Source organism: Pongo pygmaeus, chromosome 6 (genome assembly GCF_028885625.2).
Source record: "Pongo pygmaeus isolate AG05252 chromosome 6, NHGRI_mPonPyg2-v2.0_pri, whole genome shotgun sequence".
NCBI lineage: Eukaryota > Metazoa > Chordata > Mammalia > Primates > Hominidae > Pongo > Pongo pygmaeus.
Window position 1 is genome coordinate 151,644,608 of NC_072379.2, and position 26,003 is coordinate 151,670,610.

The following is a 26,003-nucleotide window of genomic DNA, read 5'->3' on the forward strand; positions in this document are numbered from 1 at the left end:
TGACTGTGTTTTTCAGCTTTGGAAATATTCATTGAGCTGCTGATTAGAATATCTGATCTCTAACTGGTGTAGCTGACTCTGATGTATCCATCCATGGCGCTAAGATTCAGGAAGAGAACGGACATAAAACACGCAAATGTTTGTGAAACCAATGATTTCATTCTTCTGTTTCCCAGACTTGAAAACCCACCCCTCCTGTGGAGTTTTGCTAGCTGGCACGGCTGAGCAAAGTTTCCCCTGGGAGCTGCTAGGAGACTCAGGCAGCAGCTGGGGTTCCAGGCCTGACTCCGCTTCAGAGACCCTCTGTTTCAGGTCCGCTGGTCTTCAGCCACTGCAGGGAGCTGCTCTGCCTGTTTCAGTGTATTCCAGGACAGACTTGCAGAGGTGAAGAGGACTGAGCTATGGGCAGTAGAAGGGTCAGCGCTTAATGCATGATCCTGCTTTTCCTGTTTCAGAAGCTGCACCCACTGTAGTCAGCAACAGCCAGCTCAACACCAAGACAGTCGATTTTTTGGTTTTTTGTTTGTTTGTTTTTGAGACAGATTCTCACTCTGTCGCCCAGGCTGGAGTGTAATGGCGCAATCTCGGCTCATTACAACCTCTGCCTCCTGGGTTCTAGTGATTCTCCTGCCTCAGTCTCACAGGTATCCACCACTACACCCGGCTAATTTTTGTATTTTTAGTAGAGACGGGGTTTCGGCCTGGCGTGGTCGCTCATGCCTGTAAACCCAGCACTTTGGGAGGCCGAGGCGGGCGGATCATGAGGTCGGGAGATCGAGACCATCCTGGCTAATACGGTGAAACCCCGTCTCTACTAAAAATACAAAAATATTAGCTGGGAGTGGTGGCGGGCGCTTGTAGTCCCAGCTACTCTGGAGGCTGAGGCAGGAGAATGGCGTGAACCCGGGAGGCAGAGCTTGCAGTGAGCCGAGATCGTACTACTGCACTCCAGCCTGGGCGACAGAGCGAGACTCTGTCTCAGGGTGGGGGGAAAAAAGGTAGAGATGGGGTTTCACCATGTTGGCCAGGCTGGTCTCAAACTCCTGACCTCAGGTGATCTGCCTGCCTCAGCCTCCCAAAGTGCTGGGATTACAGGTGTGAGCCACCACGCCTGGCCCCAATCGATTCTTTTAAGCAGCTGCTAAGAAAAAAATAGATAGTAGGTAAAAATAGATTGTGGGTGGGTGCCTTTTGGGAACTTTTTGTTATTGTTGTTAATGACATTAATAGACTTTTCTTAGGTTTTATGTAGAGTCACAAATGACACAATAGCGAGAATAAAAAGCTGCAGTTTATTTGGGAGTTCACCACATTCCAAGTACTGTGCTAAGGCTTTCAACACGCGTTTTCTTATTCTCGTGGTAACCCTATGAGATAGGTTTTAGATTTTCATATCTATATTTTATGAAGCAGGAAACCAAAGCACAAGGTTAAGTAATTTATTCAAAGTCATGTGATCAGCAAGGGGCACAGCTGGGACTGGAACTCACTCAATTTGGTCTCAAAGCCGGTCTTCCCTACCATAATGACCTACTGTCTCTTAGTTGTAGAAAACCCACCTCCCTCCAGACTGATGCGCCCACCTCCCGCTTTCCTCCTCCCCATTACGTCCATCCTGCAGACCAAGGCCAGATTAAAATTTCCTGAAATACTGCTTTAATCCTTCCACTGCCTACTCGAAACGTTCCTTTTACCTAGAGAAGCAGGATCATGTTCTCATTCCTTCTTCTGATAATCAGTTGTCCTCATCTTGCAGAATATCCCTTCCACAACTTCTCCAGCCTGAGGAGCATAAGAAATCTGGAGCTGGCCCAGCATGGTGGTGCACACCTGTAGTCCCTGCTAATCAGGAGGCTGAGGCGGAGGATGGCTTGAGCTCAGGAGTTTTAAGTTGCAGTGGGCTATAAACGCACCAGTCCGCTCCAGCCTGGGTGACAGAACGAGGACCCCAACTCAAAAACAAACAAAAGAAATTCAGAGCTGCCGGGCATGGTGGCATGTGCCTGTAATCCCAGCTACTTGGGAGGGTGAAGTAGGAGAATCACCTGAACCCGAGAGGCGGAGGTTGCAGTGAGCCGGGATTGCACCACTGCCCTCCAGCCTGGGTGACAGAGCGAGACTCTGTCTCAAAAAAAAAAAAAAAAAAAAAGAAAAAAGAAATCCAGAGCTAAAATTAGGAGGGGAAGGATGTAAACTTTGAACCTATATAAAACTGTAGGAATATTTTCTACTGTCATTAAAATAAGACACCAAAGGAAGCATTTTATTTTTATTTTTATTTTTTTTTGAGTTGGAGTCTTGCTCTATTGCCCAGGCTGGAGTGCAGTGGCTCAATCTCGCTTCACTGCAACCTCCACCTCCCGGGTTCAAGTGATTCTCCTGCCTCAGCCTCCCGAGTAGCTGGAGTAGCTGGGACTACAGGCACATGCCACAGTGGCTGGCTAATTTTTGTGTTTTTAGTAGAGATGGAGTTTCACCATGTTAGCCAGGCTGGTCTCGAACTCCTGATCTCAGGTGATCTGCCCTCCTAGGCCTCCGAAAGTGCTGGGATTACAAGCGCGAGCCACAGTGCCAGACCAAAAGGAAACATTTTAAATAAACAGTATATCAGTGACATTTTCTACTTCTTAAAATTACTAATGGTGGCTAATGCACAATTAACTTCTCTTTACCATCTGTTGCTTGCTTGCTGAAAACTTTAGTATGTCTTTCCAAGGAAATTTTAATCAGGAGCTTAAAAAAAAAAAGAAATTTATTTTTTCCAGGTGTGTATATTAAATTTTTTCTTGTATGATTATTCACTATTTCAAGTTGTTTTGATTGTAAAATGTATTTGAAGAGCCTCAAAATTTGAACACTTGTTTTAAATCCTGTTGAACGAAAGGTATGAGGAAGTACGTCAATGCATTTTTCATTTGCTATGTTATGGTTCAACCAGTTTTCTCTGATTGTTACTAAACTCTCTTTCCAATAATATATTGATTCTCCTCTGTGTTTACTAAACATTTTTTTTTCTAATTTTTTTTTTTTTTTTTTTTGAGACAAGAGTCTCCCTCTGTCACCCAAGCTGGAGTGCAGTGGCGCAATCTCGGCTCACTGCAGCCTCTACCTCCGGGTTCCAAGTGATTCTCCTGCCTCAGTCTCCCAAGTAGCTGGGATTACAGGCACCTGCCACCAAGTCTAGCTAATTTTTATAGTTTTTTTTTTTGTTTTGTTTTCAGAGGGAGTCTCGCTCTGTCGTCAGGCTGGGGTGCAGTGGTGCTATCTTGGCTCACTGCAACCTCCGCCTACCAGGTTCAAGCGATTCTCCTGCTTCAGCCTCCTGAGTAGCTGGGACTACAGGCGTGCGCCCCCATGCTCAGCTAATTTTTGTATTTTTAGTAGAGATGGTGTTTCACCATGTTGGCCAGGATGGTCTTGATCTCTTGACCTCATGATCCACCCTCCTCGCCCTCCCAAAGTGCTGAGATTACAGGCGTGAGCCATCACGCCCAGCCTTTTTTTGGTTTTTTAAAATTTTATTTATTTTTATTTGAGATGGAGTCTCACTCTGTCACCCAGACTGGAGTGCAGTGGCATGATCTCAGCTCACTGCAACCTCCACCTCCTGGTAAACATCATTTTTGTAAAGCTACAGAAAAATTATGGTGAGAACAAATGCTGTCATATGTGTTTTGTGTGTGTGTGGGAGAGGGGTAGCTTTTAATTTTTTTTTTTTTTTTTTGTCTGTGTTGAAGGTGAAGGGGAGCGATCATGACATGTTTTACCTGACAAGGGGGGACTGAGCCCTGTCTATCCACTCCATCCCTACCACATACGTCCACTCCATCCCTACCACATACGCTGGCTGAGACGGGAACCTTCCCAAGCAGCACTCCCAAGGAGAGTAGCCGTCACTTGGTCCTTGCTGGACATGGGCATTCCTGCATTAGGGAGAAGGCAAACCTTCTCATCCCATGTTTCCTTCTTATCCCAACGTGCTATGATCTGGTCCTTGTTGGCCATTACGGCAAGTGACCACAGCCAGGTCATTTGCTTACTTAGACCTCAGTTTCCTTGTCTGTAAAATTAGCATGTTTGTTCATGTTATCTCAGAGGGCTTTTAGAGCTCTAAAAGCAGAAGCCACAGAAAGCCTGAGAGGAGCACAGGTGAAGGCTCTGGGTGTGGGTGGCTTTGCTTCTTCCATTAGGTCCTCTTCCCGCAGGTACTTTCCAGAGTGCCTGTAATTAACACAGTGGGAGAGCAGAACCGCTGTAAACCCTGTTCAAGCAGGAAGGGAATGGAAGGTCGAGGCGCCCTGACTGCAGCCGCAGCTGTGCTTGGGGCTGATCAGCCTTGGCTTCGCCCCTCCAGGCAGCTGGGGACTGCTGTGGGTTTTGCATGGTTCACAGAATAAAGTGCAAACGGGGTCCTGTCATTTTTTATTACTCGGAACCGCTTTCACTAAGCCTGAAAGCTTGTCTCTTGGTCGATAAAAAAAAAGTCTTTGTACCGTGGACCCCAGAGTCTGGGCTTCCCCTCACTAAGCAGCTGTGTGACCTGGGGCAAATCACCCTCTGGGCCTCACTTAATGGTTATATGATTCACTGTCACCTGAGGCCAAGTTGAAAAATAGTCTTAGACACCTAAGCACCACCCATTGTCCGCAGAATCCTCCTCGGACCACCCACCCACATCTGCCCTGGGGGGTTTAAATGCCCCTCCCAGGCTCCAGCCTCTTACAGGCTGGGTCACGCTGCCCTGGGGAAGTCTATCTGGCTCCTTACAATAGGGAGAGCAAATCCCTGCTACACCTACCTGAAGCCCAGGACAAACCCCTTTCTGCAACTACTGAGAACCCATCAATGTTTAATTTCAGTCACAATAACCTCAAACAGACTCTCAGCATCTCCCTGCACCACTCCTGCTCTGACAAAAAGAAAAAAAGAGGCCAGGCATGGTGCCTCATGCCTGTAATCCCAGCACTTTGGGAGGCTGAGGCAGGTGGATCGCCTGAAGTCAGGAGTTCAAGACCAGCCTAACCAACATGGCAAGACCCGCCTGGCCAACATGGCAAGACCCTGTCTCTACCAAACAACACAAAAATTACCCGGGAATGGTGGTGTGCACCTGTAGTCCCAGCTACTCGGGAGGCTGAGGCATGAGAATCACTTGAACCCGGGAGGCAGAGGTTGCAGTGAGCCAAGATCGCGCCACTGCACTCCAGCCTGGGCAACAGAGAGAGAACCTATTTCAAAAAAAAAAAAAAAAAAAAAGGAGAAGAATCGTACTTATGTTCAGCTGCAATTTACTCAGCAGAGTGATTAATCAATTAATTATTCCATTCACTGAACTATTCAAAAGCATTTGCGAGTGTTTACCATATGCCCTTGTATTGTTGGAGGGTCGGAGCAGCCAGAGCCAGGAGGCCTGTGATGAAAGAGATCTGGACAGCTGACAGACACATTTGCAAGTGGGCCTGGGGCCAACTTCAGGACTGTGGGCAGGTTGGGCACCCTGCCTCTCACCCCCAAACACCGCAATTCTTTTTTTGTTTTTTTTTTTGTGACAGAGTCTTGCTCTGTTGCCCAGGCTGGTGGAGTACAGTGGTGCAATCTCAGTTCACTGCAACCTCCGCCTCCCGGGTTCAAGTGATTCTCCTGCCTCAGCTTCCGGAGTAGCTGGGATTACAGGCACGTGCCACCACGCCCGGCTAATTTTTGTATATTTAGTAGAGACGAGGTTTCGCCACGTTGGTCAGGCTGGTCTCGAACTTCTGACCTCAGGTGATCCGCCTCCTTGGCCTCCCAAAATGCTGGGATTACAGGCGTGAACACCCGCAATTCTAGGGAGGTCTTAGGCTGTTCCCCCCTGCACTGTGACCCTCCAGCTTGTCTTTCTTACAACCAACAGAGTGATCACTTGAAAGTAAGCATCTACCTAAAGCTCTTCCTTGCTTTCCGTAGGTTTCTCCTGCCCTTAAGGAAAAAGGGCTTCTACACAGGCGTTGGAGACCCAGCACAGGGGTCTCAGCCAGCTCCCTAGCCACATCATCCTGCTCCCTGCTTTCTGTGTGTTCTTCTGGCAACCAGACTGTGAGCCATGCCTGCATGTGCACACTGTGTGGCTCTTCACCGCTATACTGAGGCCCGTCTCCCAACTGCCCCTCTCAAACCGCCACCAACAGCAGAAAGCCTGGCTAAGACGTTGTTATCCTCCAGGATTTTCCAGTTCTTCAGAAAGCTGCTCCTGCAATCACCCAGTGGTTCTTTCTGCCTGCTGCACAGACAAAACCAATGCCCTGAGACCGCGGCATTACCGCAGAGAGAGTTTAATTGGAGGCCTGGCACTATGCCTCACACCTGTAATCCCAGCAACTGGGGAGGCCAAGGTTGGAGGATTGCTTGAACCCAGATATTTGAGACCAGCCTGGGCAACATAGAGAGCCCCAGTCTCTTAAAAAAAAAAAAAAAAAGAGGAAAAAAAAACGTTTAGTAGAAGCTGGCCACACTATGAGGGAGATGGCGCCATCACTCAAATCACTCTCCCCTGAAGGCTTGGACCTTAGGGTTTTTATGGGCAATTGTTGGGCAGGGGACTAGGGAATGGATGCTGCTGATTGGTTGGGGATGAGGTCACGGGTGTGGAAAATAATCCTGTGTGCTGAGTCTGCCTCTGGGTGGGGACATACGACCACTTGTCATGACTCCCAAGTCTAGGTGGGGTGAGTCTGAAAAATATCTCAAAAAACCAACCTTAGGCTTTACAGTGGTGATGTTATCTGGTCGCATGATCCCTGAGCAGTAAGGGATTATGGAAACACCTGTTGGGCAGGGCGGGTGGCTTGTGCCTGTAATCCCAGCACTTTGGGAGGTCAAGGCCGGAAAATCACTTCAGGCCAGCATTTCAAGATCAGCTTAGAGACAAGATATCATCTCTACAAAAAAATTAAAAAATTAGCTAGGCATGGTGGTGCACACCCATAGTCCTAGCTACTAGGAGGCTGAGGTGGGAGGATCGCTTGAGCCCAGGGAGGTCAAGGCTGCAGTGAACTGTGATTGTGCTATTGCACTCCAGCCTGGGTGACAGAGCAAGACCCTGTCTCAAAAAAAAGATTAAATACAAATTTTTTTAGAAAGGAAACTACATCTATCTTATGGCCTTTCACTCATCTTACAAAGCTGGTTTCAGCGGCCCAGAACAGGGAAGGGATTAGTTTTAAGAAGGGATTATTATCACTCTTGCTTCAAGGTTAAGCTATAAACTAAATTTCTCCCAAAGTTAGCCTGGCCCAGGCCCAGAAATGACCAAGGACGCTTGGAAATCAGAAGCAAGGTGGCGTTAACTACGTCAGATTTCTCTTACTCTCATAATTTTGCAAAGGTGGTTTTGCTTTAACCTTATTAACCTACTTTCTTTTTCTTTTTTTTTTTTTTTTTTTTGAGATGGAGTTTTGCTGTTGTCACCCAGGCTGGAGTGCAATGGTGCGTTCTCGGCTCACTGCAACCTCCTGCCTCCTGGGTTCAAGCGATTCTCCTGCCTCAGCCTCCCAAGTAGCTGGGATTAAAGGCGCCCACCACCATGCCCAGCTAATTTTTTGTATTTTTAGTAGAGATGGGTTTTCACCATGTTGGTCAGGCTGGTCTTGAACTCCTGACCTCAGGTGATCCACCTGCCTCGGCCTCCCAAAATGCTGGGATTACAGGCATGAGCTACTGCGCCTGGCCTATTAACCCACTTTCTACATATCTCTACTCCCTTACCCTACTGCATGACAATTATCTGCTTATTTTAGTGTCTTTTCCACTCCTTGTAGCCTAGAGGGCTGTCCTTATTTGTAACTCTGGTGCCAGGCATGGATAGGTTTGAATTAAAGTAAGCCCTCAATATGCATTGGTTGACTGAATTAATTTGGGATGTGTAATTACACATCTGTGCCTATAATGATTTTTGGTTTGGAGAGACCAAGGCAACAGTCTGTACTTCTGAATCCAGAAGATAAGAGAAACTAAGATTTTGAGAGCATCAGGTGGGTCAGAAAGCCAAGCCAGCCCAGTGCCTGCCTTGCATTTCACCTGGATCTATGTGTCAGGGTGAGAAGATGTTTGTTTGCTTTTAAGTGCTTGCAACTCTCTCAAAAAATGTGTATTATTCTTGTATACCCAGGCCAGGTTCTTCTCCTTAATTTCTCTGTAATCAGAGTCAGAAAAACTGAAGGACTGTTCCTGGGTGTCTTGTTCTTCATTCAGGAGCAGAGCTGGCAATGTTCTTCCACCGATGTCCACTCCATAGATTGTTAGGATTAGGTCAAAGATGTATTTGCAGTATTTGGCATCACATCTGGCCCGTAGCATGTGCTCAGTAAATGCTGCTCTTAATATTGTTGTGATTGATGAGGTGTGCTGGCAATTTTGTTTTGGCTCTTCTCCAGGACGCTGGTCATCCTTGGGATATGAAGCCTGTTTGCCAGGGCGGCCGTTTGCTGGGTTCCCCAAAACTCTCTGTTCTTGGGTGGAACTGGTAGAGAGAGCACTGTCCCAACAGCTTCACGCCGCTACCATCCCTGCTGGGAAGAAGCCTCTTGAGCTTAAGGGACTTGCTAACTGCTAATGAAGACCATCCAGCCCCATTCTTTCCAGTGATCTCATTTCACCGTCTCAGGTAACAATCACCGTCTCAGGTAACAATGCCCAATGCCTTCTGTCTTCATTTTCACTCTTTTTTTTTTTTTTTTTTTTTTAGACAGAGTCTCACTCTGTTGTCCAGGCTGGAGTGCAATGGCACAATCTCGGCTCCTGCAACCTCTGCCTCCTGGGTTCAAGCGATTTTCCTGCCTCAGCCTTCTGAGTAGCTGGGATTACAGGCGCCCACACCACCACGCCCAGCTAAGTTTTTGTATTTTTAGTAGAGACAGGGTTTCACTGTGTTGGCCAGGCTGCTCTCGAACTCCTGACCGAGATAGGGTCTCACTCTGTCATCCAGACTGGAGTGCACTGGCACAATCACAGCTCACTACATGCTTGACCTCCTGAGGCTCCTACCTCAGCCTCCTGAGTAGCTGGGACTATAGACACGCACCACCATGCCCAGCTAATTTTTCATATTCTTTGTTGAGATGGGTGTTTCGCCATGTTGGCCAGGCTGGTCTGGAACTCCTGACCTCGAATGATTCGCCCACCTTGGCCTCCCAAAGTGCTGGGATTACAGCTGTGAGCCACTGTGCCCAGCCATTCACTCTATTTTGGATATTCAAATCTATCCTCACTGAAGTCTTTAAAATCTCAGTGTAGCCACTTGGGTATCTGTTTTGTGTGCTTTTTCCTGTTCATGAATGTCCCAGACAAATGCCAGGGTGATTAGGCTGCTCTCTGCCTCTCCACATTCTACATGGATGTGCATGGGGCTCAGGGAGGAGGAAGAAACACAATTCAGGGGATAGACTGTGTGGATATCACTTCATTTCCCCCTTTTTCACTAGAGGGAAACATGTACATGGGTTATATGTACTAGGTGTTAAAATGTACATAAAAGGAGGCAAAATTGAAAACGAACAATTCAGCTTGACAGGCATATGTGGAAAGAAAGTAGGAGCGGTGCCGCCCTTTTATTTTGGGGACAGTGCAAATATTATGGACTAATTTTTTTTTTTTTTTGAGACGGAGTTTCGCTTTTGTTGCCCAGGCTGGAGTGCAATGGCACGATCTTGGCTCACCGCAACCTCTGCCTCCCAGGTTTAAGCGATTCTCCTGCCTCAGCCTCCTGAGTAGCTGGGATTACAGGTATTTGCCACCACACCCAGCTAATTTTGTATTTTTTTTTAGTAGAGATGGGGTTTCTCCATGTTAATCAGGCTGGTCTTGAACTCCTGACCTCAGGTGATCTACTGCCTCGGCCTCCCAAAGTGCTGGGATGACAAGCATGAGCCACCGTGTCTGGCCATGGACTGATTTTCTGTAGAAGAGGTTATTTTTATGTATTTATTTATTTTTGAGACGGAGTCTCGCTCTGTCGCCCAGGCTGGAATGCAGTGGCGCAATCTCGGCTCACTGCAAGTTCCACCTCCCAGGTTCACACCATTCTCCTGCCTCAGCCTCCCGAGCAGCTGGGACCAGAGGTGCCCGCCACCATGCCTGGCTAATTTTTTGTATTTTTAGTAGAGACGGAGTTTCACCGTGTTAGCCAGGATGGTCTCGATCTCCTGACCTCGTGATCCGCCTGCCTCGGCCTCCCAGAATGGTGGGATTACAGGCGTGAGCCACTGTTCCCGGCTGGTTATTTTTTTTTTAAACCCAGCTGAGCCCATTCTTTACCCTTGTGAACTGGTATCATTAGCCATTTCCCAGAGTGGGGAGTCCAGGAAGCCTCCCAAGCTTGGGACCTGGGCCTCATCCTGCTGCTCCACCCACAAGCCTCCCCAACAATTTCCATTTGGACAGTGGTGGTAACATTCTCAGGGGACTCCCTGAAATTGACTTACACTCTTGGCGGAAAAACAGCCTTCTTCGATCAAGGAAGATTGTTCTCTGTAGATGAGTGCTCAGGAGAGTTTTGTGCCCCATCAGCAAGGTCAGCTAAATACATCCATCCAGTGAAAGACTGAGGTGGCAGCTGAGCTTGTGCTCAGGCCTTCCGTGGAAGCAGAAGCGCCCTGTCCGGGAGAATCACGCCAAAATACTGTATGCTTGGGGACAGGGGCTGGGGGAGTAGCATGAATCTAGCCTCAAAGGTGAGAAATAGTCATGGCATTGGTATAGGGGCGTCAACTTACATTCAGGTTAAAATTCCAAAGCAAGCCCCCCAAAAAGTGCCTAGGTTGAAATGGCAACTGGAATTGCTTAGAATCTTACCATTCCGGTAGGTTTTATATAAAAATAGCTTTACTGAGATACAATTGATAGATGATAAATTACATGTACTTAAAGGGTACAATTGGATGAATTTTGACATATGCGTATACTCATGAAACTGTCAACACCACCAAGATAATGAACACGTTCATCACTCCCAGAAGTTTCCCTGTGGCCTTTTGTAATCTGTCCCTCCTGCCTTTTCCCACCCCCATCCCACCCCCATCCCACCACCACGATCTCAGCCGTGTCCCCAAAGGCTCTTTATATATATATAAAGCTGGGATTACAGGCGCCCATCACCCACATGGCTAATTTTTGTATTTTTAGTAGAGACGGGGGTTTCACCATGTTGGCCAGGCTGGTCTCGAACTCCTGACCTCATGATCTGCATGCCTCGGCCTCCCAAAGTGCTGGGATTACAGGCGTGAGCCACTGCGCCCGGCCCCCTACATGTTCTTATAGGTCCGTTGGTATTTGCTAGAAGTTTTTATAAATATAACCATATAATATGGATTCTCTTACATTTTTTTTTCCCCACATAACAGTTATTTTGAAATTCATCCATACTATTGCCTGAATTTCACTGTAGGAATGTACTAGTTTACCCATCACCTGGTGAAGGTCATTTGGGTTATTTCCAAATTTTGGCAATTTTGAGGAGAGTGGCTGTGAATATTTGTATACAAGTCTTTGTATGTACATGTTTTAATTTCTCTTGAGTTGATGGCACATCTACTCAGTGTATGTTTAACTTAGCAAAACCTACCCAGCCAGGTGCAGTGGCTCATGCCTGTAATCCCAGCACTTTGGGAGGCCGCGGTGGGTGGATCATGGGTCAGGAGATCGAGACCATCCTGGCCAACATGGGGAATGAAACCCCGTCTCTACTAAAAATACCAAAAATTAGCTGGGTGTGTTGGCAGGCGCCTGTAATCCCAGCTTCTCGGGAGGCTGAGGCAGAAGAATTGCTTGAACCCGGGAGGCAGAGGTTGCAGTGAGCCTGGGCAATAGAGTGAGACTCCATCTCAAAAAACAAAAACAAAAACAGAAAACAAACCGAAAAAACCCCACCTACCTGACTTCCAAAGTGGTTGTTATATTTTACATTGCCAACAGCAGTGTATGAGAATTCCAGTTCTCCAATAGCCTCATTAATGCTTGATACAATCAGTCTTTAAGCCATTCTAATAAATGTATGGTGGTATCTCATTGTGGGTTTAATTTGCGTTTCCCTAATGGCCAATGACTTGAACATCTTTTCATGTGCTATTTGCCATTCATCTATGTTCTTTGGTGAAGTGTCTGTCCAAATCTTGTACCTTTTTAAAAATTAGGTAGTTTACTTTTCATTTTAATTTAATTTAATTAATTACTTTATTTATTTATTATTGAGACAGAGTCTTGCTCTGTCACCCAGGCTGGAGTGCAGTAGCATGATCTCAGCTCACTGCAACCCCTGCCCCCTGGAGTTAAGCAATCCTCCCACCTCAGCCTCCTGAGTACTTGGGACCACATGCGTGCGCCACCACACCTGGCTAATTTTTTGTATTTTTTGTAGAGACTGAGTTTCACCATGTTGCCCAGGGTGGCACTGAGCTCAAATGACCCACCTGCCTCGGCTTCCCACAATGCTGGGATTACAAGTGTGAGCCACCACGCTTGGCCCTCGTTCTCTAATATCCCTTTTGAAAGGCAAAAATTGTTAACTTTGTTGAAGTACAACTTATGATTTTTTTTCATATGGATTGTAGTTTTGGTATTCTAAGAAATCTTTGCCTTAGGATCAATATATTTTCTTTTAGAAGTTTTATAGTTTTAGGTTTTACATTTAGAGTTAATTTTTGTGTATGATGTGAGGCAGGGATCTAAATTATTAAAACAATTTTTTTTTTTTTTAGTTAGAGATAGAGTTTGGCCATATTACCCTGGCTGGTCTCAAACTCCTGAGCTCAGACAATCTGCCTACCTTGGCCTCCCAAAGTATTGAGATTACAGACATGAGCCACTGTGCCAAGCCTTAAATAATTTTTTGCACGTGGATATCTAAGTATTCCAGCACCATCTGTTGAAAAGATGATCCTTTCCCTTAGCTGCCTTTGCATATCTCTTGAAAATCAGTTGATGTCCATATATATATGGGTCTATTGCTACACTTTTATTCTGTTCTATTGATCTGTTTGTGTGTTTTTATACCACTATCACATTGCTTTGATTACTGAAGCTTTGTAGTAAGTCTTGTCCTTTGCATTTCCATATGAATTTTAAAATCAGCTTGTCAATTTCTACAAAAAAAGCCTGCTGAAAATTTAAGTGGGATTGTGTGGGATCTAGAAATATTGAGTCTTTTTTTTTTTTTGAGACAGAGTCTTGCTCTGTCACCCAGGCTGGAGTGCAGTTGCACAGTCTGGGCTCACTGCAACCTCTACCTCCTGGGTTCAAGCCATTCTTCTGCCTCAGCCTCCTGAGTAGCTGGGATTATAGGCATATGCCACCATGCCCAGCTGATTTTTATATTTTTAGTAGAGATGAGGTTTCACCATATTGGCCAGGCTGGTCTTGAACTCCTGACCTTGAGTGATACACCCACGTCAGCCTCCCAAAGTGCTAGGATTACAGGCATGAGCCACTGCGCCTGGCCATTGAGTCTTCTAATTGATGAATAAATATATTTCTTGTCTGGGCATGGTGGCTCACACCTGTAATCCCAGCACTTTGGGAGGCTGAGGCAGGAGGATCACTGGAGGCCAGGAGTTCGAGACCAGCCTAGGCAACACTGTCTCTACAAAAAAAAAAAAAGGAAAAAATAAAAATAAAAAACTGAATAAAAAATATATATATTTCTCCATTTATTTAGGCCTTTGATTTCTTGCAGCAATGTTCTATTAGTTTTCAGTGTATATCCTTTGTTCATCCTTTGTCAGATTTATGCCTAAGTGTTTCACGTGTTTTAATTCTATTATGTTATTTTTAAAATTTCAAATTCCAATTGTTCATTGTTTGAATGTAGAAATAGTTGTTTTTGTATACTGATATTGAATCTTCCACTCTTGTTAATTAGCCTTTTTGTAGATTCATCAGATTTTCCACACAGCTGATTATGTTATCTGTGAGTAGAGATAGTTTTACTTTTTCCTTTGTTTTATGACTTCCTTACTTTTATTTATTGATCTATTTTTCAGGCCTTATTGCTCCATTGGAGCATCCAGGGACCTGTTGAATAGAAGTGGTGAGAGTGGACATCCTTGCCTTGTTCTTGACCTCAGTGGGAAAGCATTCACTCTCTCACTGTGAAGTACGATGATAGTTGTATGTTTTTCATAGATGCTCTTTTCAGGTTGAGGAAGTACCCTTCTATTCTTAGTTTACTGAGAGTTTGTCAGGAATGGATACTGGATTTTGTCAAATGCTTTTTCTATGTCTATTGAGATAATGTTTTTCTTGAGTCTATGAATAGAGTTAACTACGCTGATTGATTTGCAAATGTTAAACCAACTTTGCATTTATGGGATAAACCTCACTTGGTCATGATGTCTTATCTTTTTTACATATTGGTGTATTTAATTAGTTGAGAGCTTTTACATCTATGTTCATGAGGAATATTGGTCAACAGTCCTCTTTTAATGTCTTTATCTGGTTTTGGTAACAGAGTAATACTTGCCTCATAGAATGAGGGAATGGGAAGTGGTCCCTACTTTTCAATTTTCTGGGAGAGTTTGTGTAGAATTACTATTAGGTATTTCTTCAATATTTAATGTAATTCAAGAATGAATTCTTACTAGCTTGGAAAAAAATTGTATATGGACTGAAAGGATTAGAAAATATATCCTGTCTAGCTCAGCTCCTAAGCTATCTCAGCCTGTCTTTGTCTTTGGGATGCTTTACAACTCTGTGACTTATAGAAAATTGATTCTTGTCCATAGAAGTGCAAACTAATTGTGTCTGGTGGAACACAATTTATTTTTGCCCTGTGGATTGATCTATCTTGCATATATCGTAAAATCATTTTACATTATTGCCTGTTGTTTGAATTTCTTTTGAATTAGTTGTAACATTTTACTGGTTCCCCATTAGATAATGAGCTAAATGAAGTCTCTGACATGAGTACATTTTACATTTGCAGAGCAATTATAATTTTACCTTTAAAATTATCTTTTGGCTGGGCGCAGTGAAATCCCGGCACCTTGGGAGACTTGAGGTGGGAGGATCACATGAGCCCAGGAATTTGAGGTTACAGTGAGCTAAGATTGCACCACTGCGTTCCAGCCTGGGTGACGTAGGAATGATGAAAATTCTCAGTACAGGCTTTGTTTATTCTAAGTGTTGTTAGGTTGGTTAGTTGCTAATGACACACAAGGTCATTTATTGTAGATGGCAAAAATGATGATACCCAGAGAAGAGTTATTTTAGAGTTAAGATTAAAGAGAGGACTGAAAATTGTTTTCTCAGCCAGGCGTTGTGGCTCACACCTGTAATCCCAGCCCTTTGGGAGGCTGAGGCGGGAGGATCACTTGAGGTCAGGAGTTCGAGACCAGCCTGGTCAACATGGTAAAACCCCGTTTCTACTAAAAATACAAAAATTAGCTGGGCGTGGTGGTGGGCGCCTGTAATCTCAGCTACTGGGGAGGCTGAGGTGGGAGAATTGCTTGAACCCGGGAGGCAGAGGTTGCAGTGAGCTGAGATTGTGCCATTGCACTCCAGCATGGGCGACAAGAGCAAAACTCTGTCTCAAAAAAAAACAAAAAACAAAAAACAAAATTGTTTTCTCATTTTCAAAAAGAGGTATTTGGATAGATACTTTTTTATTTTTTCTTTCGAGATGGAGTCTTGCTCTGTCACCCAGGCTGGAGTACAGTGGTATGATCTTGGCTCACTGCAACCAACCCCCACCTCTCCCCTAGGTTCAAGCAATTCTCCTGCCTCAGCCTCCTGAGTAGCTGGGACTACAGGTGCATGCTGCCACGCCCAGCTAATTTTTTGTATTTTAGTAGAGATGGGGTTTCACCATGTTGCCCAGGCTGGTCTCGAACTCCTGAGCTAAGACAATCTGCCTGCCTCAACCTCCCAAAATACTGGGATTATAGGTGTGACCCACCGTGCATGGCCGATACTTTTTCTTTTTAAGAGAGAGAGAAAGGGATTTGTTCTGTTGTCACCCAGGCTGGAGTGCAGTGGTGCAGTCAGGACTCAGTGCAGCCTCCACCTCCTGGGCCCAACCTATCCTCCTACCACAGCCTCCCAAGTAGCTGGGATAACAGGTGCTTGCCACCACACTGGCTATTTTTTTTTTTTTTTTTTTTTTGTAGCGATAGGGTCTCCCTATGTTGTCCAGGCTGGTCTTGAACTCTTGGCCTCAAGCAGTCCTCCTGCCTCAGCCTCCCAAACTATTGGGATTACAGGTGTAAGCCATCATGACCAGCCTGGATAGATACTTTCTAAGGTCCTTTCCCATTCTAACCATCCAACTCCAATCCACTGATTTCATGATAAACTTATTTTAATTTCCAGAGTTCAGTTTCGTTATTTGTTGTGGGGTTTTTTTGTTTTTGTTTTTGCGACAGTTTTGCTCTCATTGCCCGGGGTGGAACGCAATGATGCGATCTTGGCTCACTGCAACCTCCACTTCCCGGGTTCAAGTGATTCTCCTGCATTAGCCTCCTGAGTTACAGGCATGCGCCACCACGCCCGGCTAATTTTGTGTTTTTAGTAGAGACAGGGCTTCTCCATGTTGGTCAGGCTGGTCTTGAACTCCCGATCTCAGGTGATCTGCCTGCCTCGGCCTCCCAAAGTGCTGGGATTACAGGCGTGAGCCACCGCGCCCAGCCGGCTGGTTTCAGTATTTGTTAAACGAGATAGTAACATCTGGCTGGACGCAGTGGCTCATGCCTGTAATCCCAGCACTTGGGAAGCTAAGGTGGGTGGATTGCTTGAGCCCAGGAGTTTGAGACCAGCCTGGGCAACATGGAAAAACCTCATCTCTATAAAAAATAAAAAAATAATAATTAGCCAGACATCGTGGTGTGCACCTGTAATCCCAGCTACTTGGGAGGCTGAGGTGGGAGGATCACTTGAGGCTGGGGAAGTGAAGGTTGTTGCAGTGAGCTGAGATTGAACCACTACACTCCAGCCTGGGTGACAGAGCGAGACCCTATCTCAAAAAAAAAAAAAGGACAGGAACATCTTCTGTATACATTTCAGATAATCAAATAACATGGAAAGCAAAAATAAATGAGATGTTCTTAACTCCAGTTCCCTCATTTTGGCCATAGATTAAATTTTGTCATCCATGTAATCTTCCAGGAAACCCGAATAAGCTGATTTTAATTTAATTTTTTTAACAACTGGTAATCAATTTATTAAGATAGTCGACTTAAGCATCTGCAATGATGACTTCCACCTCAACTCCTGGTCAATACCGATGGAGTCATCTGCTTAGCAATCTCAGAAGGACTGTGTGAGTCAATGAGTTGCTTGTGGAGTCTCATCTGGAAACGATCCCATGTCTTAGAACCTTCACCAAAAGGAGTTTCTCTTGTAGTGGTTCTCAAAGTCTTGGTAGGCATTCCAATTGGTCCTTTCACTTTGAGATTCTTTTCTTTTATCCCTCTGATCAAGTGGGCACACACCTTCTCCAGGGATTTTACCTTGCGGCTCGTTAGAGTGGTTCGAATTTGGTGAATTGCCACCTCAGCTCCACTGGTGTTTTTACGGTATCTTTAAAAGCCTTGGCTCTTGCGTGGCTTCCTGACCAACTTGTTCCTGGGCAAGAGTGAACAGCGGTGAGTGAGGAGTGGGAGCAGGTGGATCCAAGCTCCTCACCACCTATGACTGCGTCCTCCTCAAAGAGTGAATTTTTTTCTTTTTGTGACGGAGTCTTGTTCTGTTGCCCAGGCTGGAGTGCAGCGGTGCCATCTCGGCTCACTGCAACCTCCGCCTCCTGGGTTTAAGCAATTCTCTTGCCTCAGCCTCCCAAGTAGCTGGGATCACAGGCACACGCCACCACACCCAGCTAATTTTTGTATTTTTGTTTCGCCATGTTGGCCAGGCTGGTCTCAAACTCCTGACTTCAGGTGATCTGCCTGTCTTGGCCTCCCAAAGTGTTGGGATTATAGGCGTGAGCCACGGCACCCGGCCTAGTCTATGTTCTTAGTAGCTGAGCATATGTGTACATCCTTTGAACCTTTGTGGGCCTGTTTCATTATATTTTTTTCCCTCTTTATTTATTTATTTTTTGAGACAGAGTCTTGCTCTGTCACCCAGGCTGGAGTGCAGTGACATGATCTCAGCTCACTGCAACCTCTGCCTCCTGGGTTCAAGCAATTCTCCTGTCTCAGCCTCCCGAGTAGCTGGGATTACAGGTGCACGCCACCACGCCTGGCTAGTTTTTTTTTTGTATTTTTAGTAGAGACAGAGTTTCGCCATTATTGACCAGGCTGGTCTCCAACTCCTGGCCTCAAGTGATCCACCTGCCTTGGCCTCCCAAAGTGCTGAGACTACGGGCATGAGCCACCGTACCTGGCCTGTTTCCTTATACTTAAAATGAAATTAGGTTGGATAATATTTAAGTTCTCTTCCGATCTAAAGTTCAGAAAAAAATTTTATAACGTGAGAGAACAATAGGAATTATATCATATATTTTCATGTCTATCAATCTATCCACCAATCTTCCATCCCTTTACTCTGTAAATATTTTCTGTGTGCAAGGCGCCGTGCAAGCTACAGAAACAATGTCCAAGATGTAGCCCTGCTTTCAAGCGTGTTATAGAAATCCTTTTCCTGCCAGAGTGTGGGGAGGTGGGGAGAGGGGAGAACTGGGGAGAACTCCTTGAAGGGGCCTTTACTAGCCAGTGCTAGAGGAAGCTGCTAATCAATCAGTTAATTAATTAACGATCAGCAAATGGCAGCCAGTGGGGAAGTGTGGCTTAGCTTCCAAATGCTAATTACTGGCCCCTTTATGGAGCCGAGACAGGGCAAATCATGGTAGGATCCCAGATGAGTTGGCACACAGACATTGCGAGGAGGGTGCGATTCTCCTTTGTACCAGCATGCTTGCCAGCTTTTATCTAGTGAGATTAATTAGAACTTTTACAAGTGCAAGTTAGGGCCATAAAATATTAACATTCATGTCACTGGTAATCTGTGAGTGTACAGAGAGAACCCGGAGCGATTTTAGGGTATGGTTGCTTGGACGGGGATCTGGAGGTTTAGTTTTCCACTCTTCTCCGGTGAAGGTTTCTTAGTGGCTGCTCAGTGGCTCTGGATCCTCACCAAAGTGACCCCTGCCATTGGATGTCCCTTGCCTCTGTGAGTTCATGCATTCATCTCTCTCATCCCTTTCATGCTTCCCAGAAACTGTAATGTCATGTTGGCGCATTTGTCGTACACCTCCATTTGGAATCCCGGCTGTGGGTCTCTAGGAAAACTGCCTGGCTGAGTGTTGCAGGTTGTTTCTCCCATCGTTATTGTGACCTCTGATGCCCCATCAACAGAAACTCCCGTGACTAAATGCTCCGGGAAGGTGAGGCTAATGATGGACTGGCTCACTTGCCTTACTTTTCTTTTCTTTTTCTTTTTTTTTCTTTCAGACTAGCTGGGATTACAGGCGCCTGCCACCACGCCCAGCTAAATTTTGTATTTTTAGTAGAGACAGGGTTTCACCATGTTGGCCAGGCTGGTCTCAAACTCCTGACCTCAGGTGATTCACCCACCTCGGCCTCCCAAAGTGCTGGGATTTACAGGCGTGAGCCACTGTGCCGGGCCACGCCTACAGCACCCAGTATTCCCAGGTGGTCTCCCATCCAAGTACTAACCAGGCCTGACCCTGCTTAGCTTCCCAGATCAGACTAGATCGGGTGCATTCAGGGTGGTATGGCAGCGGATTTTTTTTTTTTTTGAGATGGAGTCTTATTCCATCACTCAGGCTGGAGTGCAGTGGCGCGATCTCAGCTCACTGAAACTTCTGCCTCCCAGGTTCAAGCGATTCTCCTGCCTCAGCCTCCTGAGTAGCTGGGATTACAGGTGCCCACCATCACACGCCCAGCTAATTTTTGTATTTTTAGTAGAGACGGGGTTTCACCATGTTGGTCAGGCTGGTCTTGGATTCCTGACCTCAAATGATCCACCTGTCTCGGCCTCCCAATGTGCTGGGCTTACAGGCGTGAGCCACCGCGCCCGGCTGCCTTACATATTTACATATTCTCCAAGTGTTCCTAGCTAGGAACTATTGCTGTTACTCAAACTCCTACAGGGAAGGTCAGGGCCTGCTTCGGACAGTTCCAGGGACAGTGACCAGTGCAAATAGTGGGTTGATGCTTCTTTCTTTCTTCTTCTTCTTCTTTTTTTTTTTTTTTTTTTTTTTTGAGACAGGGTCTCCCTCTGTCGCGTAGGCTGGAGTGCCGTGGTGCAATCACAGCTCACTGCAGCCTCAACCTCCTGGTTCAGTTGATCCTCCCACCTCAGCCTTCTGAGTAGCTAGGACTACAGGTGCGCGCCACCGCATTCAGCTGATTTTTTGTTGTAATTTTTGTGGAGATGGGGTTTTGCCATGTTGCCCAGGCTGGTCTTGAATTTCTGAGCTCAAATGATCCACCTGCCTCAGTCTCCCGCAGTGCTGGGATTACCAGTGTGAGCCACTGTGCCTGGCTAGGATAATGTTTCTTCCAATCACAATTGCAATATTATGGAATTTTTTTTTTTCTTTTTTGAGACACAGTCTCATGTTGCCTAGGCTGGAGTGCAATGGTGCAATCTCAGCTCACTGCAACCTCCGCCTCCTGGGTTCAAGCAATTCTCCTGCTTCAGCCTCCCGAGTAGCTGGGATTACAGGCATGCACCACCACGCCTGGCTAATTTTTGTATTTTTAGTAGAGACGGGGTTTCGCCATGTTGGCCAGGCTCGTCTTGAACTCCTCACCTCAGGTGATCCACCCACTCGGCTCGACCTCCCAAAGTGCTATGATTACAAGCTTGAGCCACCGCGCCCGGCTGCAGTATCATGGATTTACATGAAAAGAAATACACAGTATTAGAACTCTGGGACTTTGAGATGTGCTAGGTAAGATTTCTCAGGTACGGATGAATTGTCTCAGACACAGAACTCTCACATTGCACTGCTGGGGAGATGCAGAACCCCTGAGGTACCCCCGTCCCACATGCTGTCTTCTAAGTCAGGACAAGACCTGACCACAACTAGACCCAATAGGCTAATGTGACCATTTCGGCTCCATCATGTGAGTGGGCCTTTGTCACACCTGAGGTTTCCCATCACCCTCTGGGTGTCTTTCTCCAGTTAAATTTCCATGTTATGAACTCTGCCGCCCCTACCAAGAAGTGTGAATTCAGGGCTGGGCACAGTGACTCAGGCCTGTAATCCCAGCACTTTGGGAGGCCAAGGCAGGCGGATCACTTGAGATCAGGAGTTCGAGACCAGCCTGGCCAGCATCGTGAAACCCCATCCTACTAAAAATACAAACACTAGCTGGGCATGGTGGTGCATGCCTGTAATCCTAGCTACTTGGGAGGCTGAGGCAGGAGAATCACTTGAAACCAGGAGGCAGAGGTTGCAGTGAGCCGAGATTGTGAGCCACTGCACTCCAGCCTGGGTGACAGAGCAAGACACCTTCTGGGAAAAAAAAAAAAAAAAGAAGAAGAAGTGTGAACTCAGACTGCTACAGACTCCTATCCTCTCTGCCAGGAGACATGGACACGCTGCCCAGTTCACATCTCTCAGATGCACCGGTGTTAAGCTTTGGCATGTCAGGGACCGGTTGACGGGAGACGCTCTGTGCTCGGATCCTGCTCTGCTGGTGCTGGTGGTGGTGACACCTGGCTGCTGGGGGCAGCAGCGGTGGCAAGAGTGAGTCCCTGAGGGCCCATGTTGGGTTCAGCTATGCTTGCAGGGAAGTCACGCCCCCAGGTTCAGGTCTCGGGATAGGCTGTGGCTGTGGCTGTGGCCGTGGTCCTGAGAGTTGCCGCAGGAAGCTCAGCCTCAACGCCTTTCTTCCAACCCCTCTCAAGGGAGGTTGAGCTTGTGAGTTACCTGAGGTTTTTTTTTTTTTTTCTTTTTTTGAGGTGGAGTCTCGCCCTGTCGCCTAGGCTGGAGTGCAGTGATCTCGGCTCCCTGCAAGCTCCGTCTGCCGGGTTCACACCATTCTCCCGCCTCAGCCTCCCAAGTAGCTGGGACTACAGGCGCCCGCCATCAAGCCCGGCTAATTTTTTGTACATTTAGTAGAGACGGGGTTTCACCATGTTAGCCAGGATGGTCTCGATCTCCTGACCTCGTGATCCACCCGCCTCGGCCTCCCAAAGTGCTGGGATTACAGGTGTGAGCCACCGTGCCCGGCCAACCTGAGGTCTTTAGCAAATCTTTTGTGTGTCTGTCTTTTTCTGCTTAAATTAGCCATGGTGAATTCTGTTTTGAGTTTTGTTTTTGGTAACTAAAAATCCTGACCCTTACACATTGGTACCAGGAGTGGTCCCAAGCAACAGACCTTCAGGAAAAGTGGGATCTGAAGTTTATTATCTGAAATGAGTGGGTCTGAACACACAGAGAATGCATTTCGTGTAGAAGGGTGGGCACCAGGGGCAAAACTGTTACTTCAGTGAGGACTTTGTCATGACCTGGACTGTCACATCCATTGAAGGCAAGGCTTTGTGGGGAATGAAAGGGGACAGCCATGGAATGTGATGGAAACAAGAAGGTTAAACTTGGCGGGTTGTTTAGCTGCATTTAAATACACTGGAGGCCCCTCTGTAGTTCCCGAGCAGGATGATTGGGTGTTCATGTGCATGTGTGGGATGTGCCACCCTCTCAACCTTGTTACGATGTTGGCACATTACCCTGGACCTGACCTTAGAAAAATAAATAAATAAATAACTACACTGGATGCCAGTTGTGGTGGCTCACACCTGTAATCCCAGCACTTTGGGAGGCCAAGGCAGGCAGATCACTTGAGGTCAGGAGTTTGAGACCAGCCTGGCCAACATGGTGAAACCCCATCTCTACTAAAAATATAAAAATTAGCCAGATGTGGTGGCGGGTGCCTGGAATCCCAGCTACTCAGGTGTCTGAGGCAGGAGAATCACTTGAACCCAGGAGGTGGAGGTTGCAGTGAGGCAAGATCAGACCACTGCACTCCAGGGCGACATAGTGAGACTCTGTCTCAGAAAAAAAAAAAAAAAAAAAAAAAATTGGCCAGGCATGTTGGCTCACACCTGTAATCCCAGCACTTTGGGAAGCTGAGGCAGGTGGATCACCTGAGGTCAGGAGCTCGAGACCAGCCTGACCAATGTGGTGAAACCCCGTCTCTACTAAAAATACAAAGTTAGCCAGGTGTGGTGGCGGGTGCCTATAATCCCAGCTACTTGGGAGGCTGAAGCAGGAGAATCACTTGAACCTAGGAGGTGGCGGTTGCAGTGAGCCAAGATTGTGCCATTGCACTCCAGCCTGGGTGACAAGAGCAAAACTCCGTCTCAAAAAAAAAAAAAAAAAAAAAAAAACTGGAGACAATAAGTCTTAAGTTTTGGCTTAAGATGTTTTCAAAGAACTGGGGAATTTCTGACTCTTCTGAATGGGAATCTCCAACAATGGCAGCGTGGGGCTGCCGGTCTGTGCAGCTTTGGCTGCTGGGTGCTGTTTACATCTGTGACAGGCTGCGCACTATTTTGTGGACAGTGGGACTCCCATCAGGAGGACTCCACGGGGTCCTGTGGCTTGGATGGGGCCATGCGGAGAGATCTGGATGACCTGGAGCTTGCTGTATCCCCAACCCACAGAGTGCCCCTTCCAGCAGAAGCTGCCCCCCTTCTGCCTGATGGAGCTTGAAGACCCCGTAATAGGCTCACAAGACCGTCACATGCGAGAAGGAGCCAGCTGTCCTCATGCTAAACTCTCACCCACCTCCTGCCTCCAAGCCGGTGAGTGGATTTCAGGCTGTCTCTCACTGAGCTGGTGGTTATTACTTGCCCCCAGAGTCTAACTAATAGATTGCTGCTTTAGGCTCCTGTTGTAACAGGGAGTTCTGCTATCAAAACAGAACAAAATAAAACTGGCTGAGCGCGGTGGCTCACACCTGTAATCCCAGCACTTTGGGAGGCCCAGGCCGGTGGATCACTTGAGGTCAGGATTTCGAGACCATCCTGGCCAACATGGCAAAACCTCGTCTCTACTAAAAATACAAAAATTAACCGGGCATGGTGGAGCGTGCCTATAATCCCAGCTACTTGGGAGGCTGAGACGGGAGAATCAATTGAACCCAGGAGGCAGAGGTTGCAGTGAGCCGAGATGGCACCACTACACTCTAGCCTGGACACAGGGTGAGACTCTGTCTCAAAACAAAAAAAGAACACAACCAAACCCAGCCTGCTCCCTCTCCGCTGTCACCTCCCTCCTTGGCCCTCCTGGTTTGAATTAGTGACAGTGCTGGAGGGTGGGGCAGAACAATTGGCCACAAGAAGAAACAAACCGACCAAAAAGTATGTACATGGCTACGAGGCAGCTACTGTGGTGTCCTGCCCAGGGCCCACGCTGGGTAATCATGTTTTCTGTCTGTTTTCCTTTGCATCTTCAACTAGACGTGGGCGTTCGTTACTCCTGGACAAAACTTCCGTTTACTCCTTGTCCCCTGTGGCGAGCCTGCCTGCACAAGCCTGGGAGGGATTTCTCTTCCCAGGAGCAAATAAGTTTGTCCCTGAGCAGTTTCTGGATTTGTCTGTGGAGACTTTAGGGAAGATAAACATGAAAATTTTGATACAAATCTGAAGTCCTGGGAGTTGTGATAATGAGTGTGGCTGTGAATATTGCTTCCAGTTCTGGAAAGACCTGTGCAACTGCAGCTCTCAGCGGGCTTGTGGGGCTGGCCTGGGGACCCAGCCACTCTCAACAAGGTCCCCAGACCAGAATTGCTCTGAAGGTGTCTTTCTTTTGTTTTGTTTTGTTTTTCTGAGATGGAATCTCACTCTGTCACCAGGCTGGAGTGCAGTGGCGCAATCTTGACCCGCTGCAACTTCTGCCTCCCGGGTCCAAGCCATTCTCCTGCCTCAGCTTCCTGAGTAGCTGGGATTATTACAGGCACATACCACCACGCCCAGCTAATTTTTGTGTTTTTAGTAGAGGTGGGGTTTCACCATGTTATCCAGCATGGTCTCCGTCTCTTGACCTCGTGATTCACCTGCCTCAGCCTCACAAAGTGCTGGGATTACAGGCGTGAGCCACTGTGCCCGGCTTTTTTTTTTTTTTTGAGACAAAGTCTCACTCTGTCACCCAAGCTGGAGTGCAGTGGCATGATCTCGGCTCACTGCAACCTCTGCCTCCCGGGTTCAAGCAATTCTCCTGCCTCAGCCTCCCAAGTAGCTGGGACTACAGGCACATGCCGCCATGCCTGGCTAATTTTTGTATTTTTAGTAGAGACGGGGTTTCATTATGTTGACCAGCCTGGTCTTGAACTCCTGATCTCGTGATCCGCCTGCCTTGGCCTCCCAAAGTGCTGGGATTACAGGCGTGAGCCACCGTGCCCAGCGAAACTGTCTTTCAAGATGTTTCTTGGTCTTTAGTGTACATCTGAATATTCACATAAATGTTTGCTTGAGTGCTGTTTAAAAGGGAAAAAACCTTGGAAATAACCTAAATGTCTGCAGCAGGAGAAAGTCTGAATTTATCACGGTACATCTAGAGACGGGAAATCTAGGTGTTAGGTAGATGTCGGAAAGTTGGAGAGCTAAGTTTTGAAAGAGTTTGTCAAAAGCAAAATGGCTCAAAAATGTCACTTTAAACGGCTGCATCATATTTGATTATATGGATACACAGGACTGTAACTTCTTTACCCAGTTTCCTATTGTTAAGTAGTAAAGTTGTCTTCAGTTATATTTGCTATTAGAAATAACTTGATGGTCTTTTTTCATACAAAATTTTCTATTGCTTAAAACTTTCCTTAAAATAGATTCCTAGAAGGGGAATTTCTAGATCAAATGGTTTGGATTTTAAGGATTTCCAAAGTGCTTTTCACATTTGTACTGATTTACCCCCCTGCCACTGTGTATGAAATTGAATTCTACTATCCCCAAAATTATTATTATTGTCTTTAATTAGAATGCCTAAAATGCTCTTTCATATTGTTTCAGTTTACATTTCTGGATTATCACTTTGGCTGACCATTTGTATTTTATTTATATTTTATTTT

General features: G+C 46.5%; 1 non-coding gene and 1 pseudogene across 1 annotated transcript; one reads left to right on the plus strand and one right to left on the minus strand.

Annotated features, from left to right (window-relative positions):
• Positions 1 to 19,588: 19,588 nt before the first annotated feature.
• On the minus strand, positions 19,589 to 19,707 carry LOC129041745 (5S ribosomal RNA; annotated as a pseudogene).
• Positions 19,708 to 22,570: 2,863 nt separating this feature from the next.
• Positions 22,571 to 22,678, plus strand: LOC129041867 (small nucleolar RNA U13). Its single transcript, XR_008503994.1, has one exon. It is a non-coding gene; the product is annotated as a small nucleolar RNA U13 (small nucleolar RNA).
• Positions 22,679 to 26,003: the final 3,325 nt, after the last annotated feature.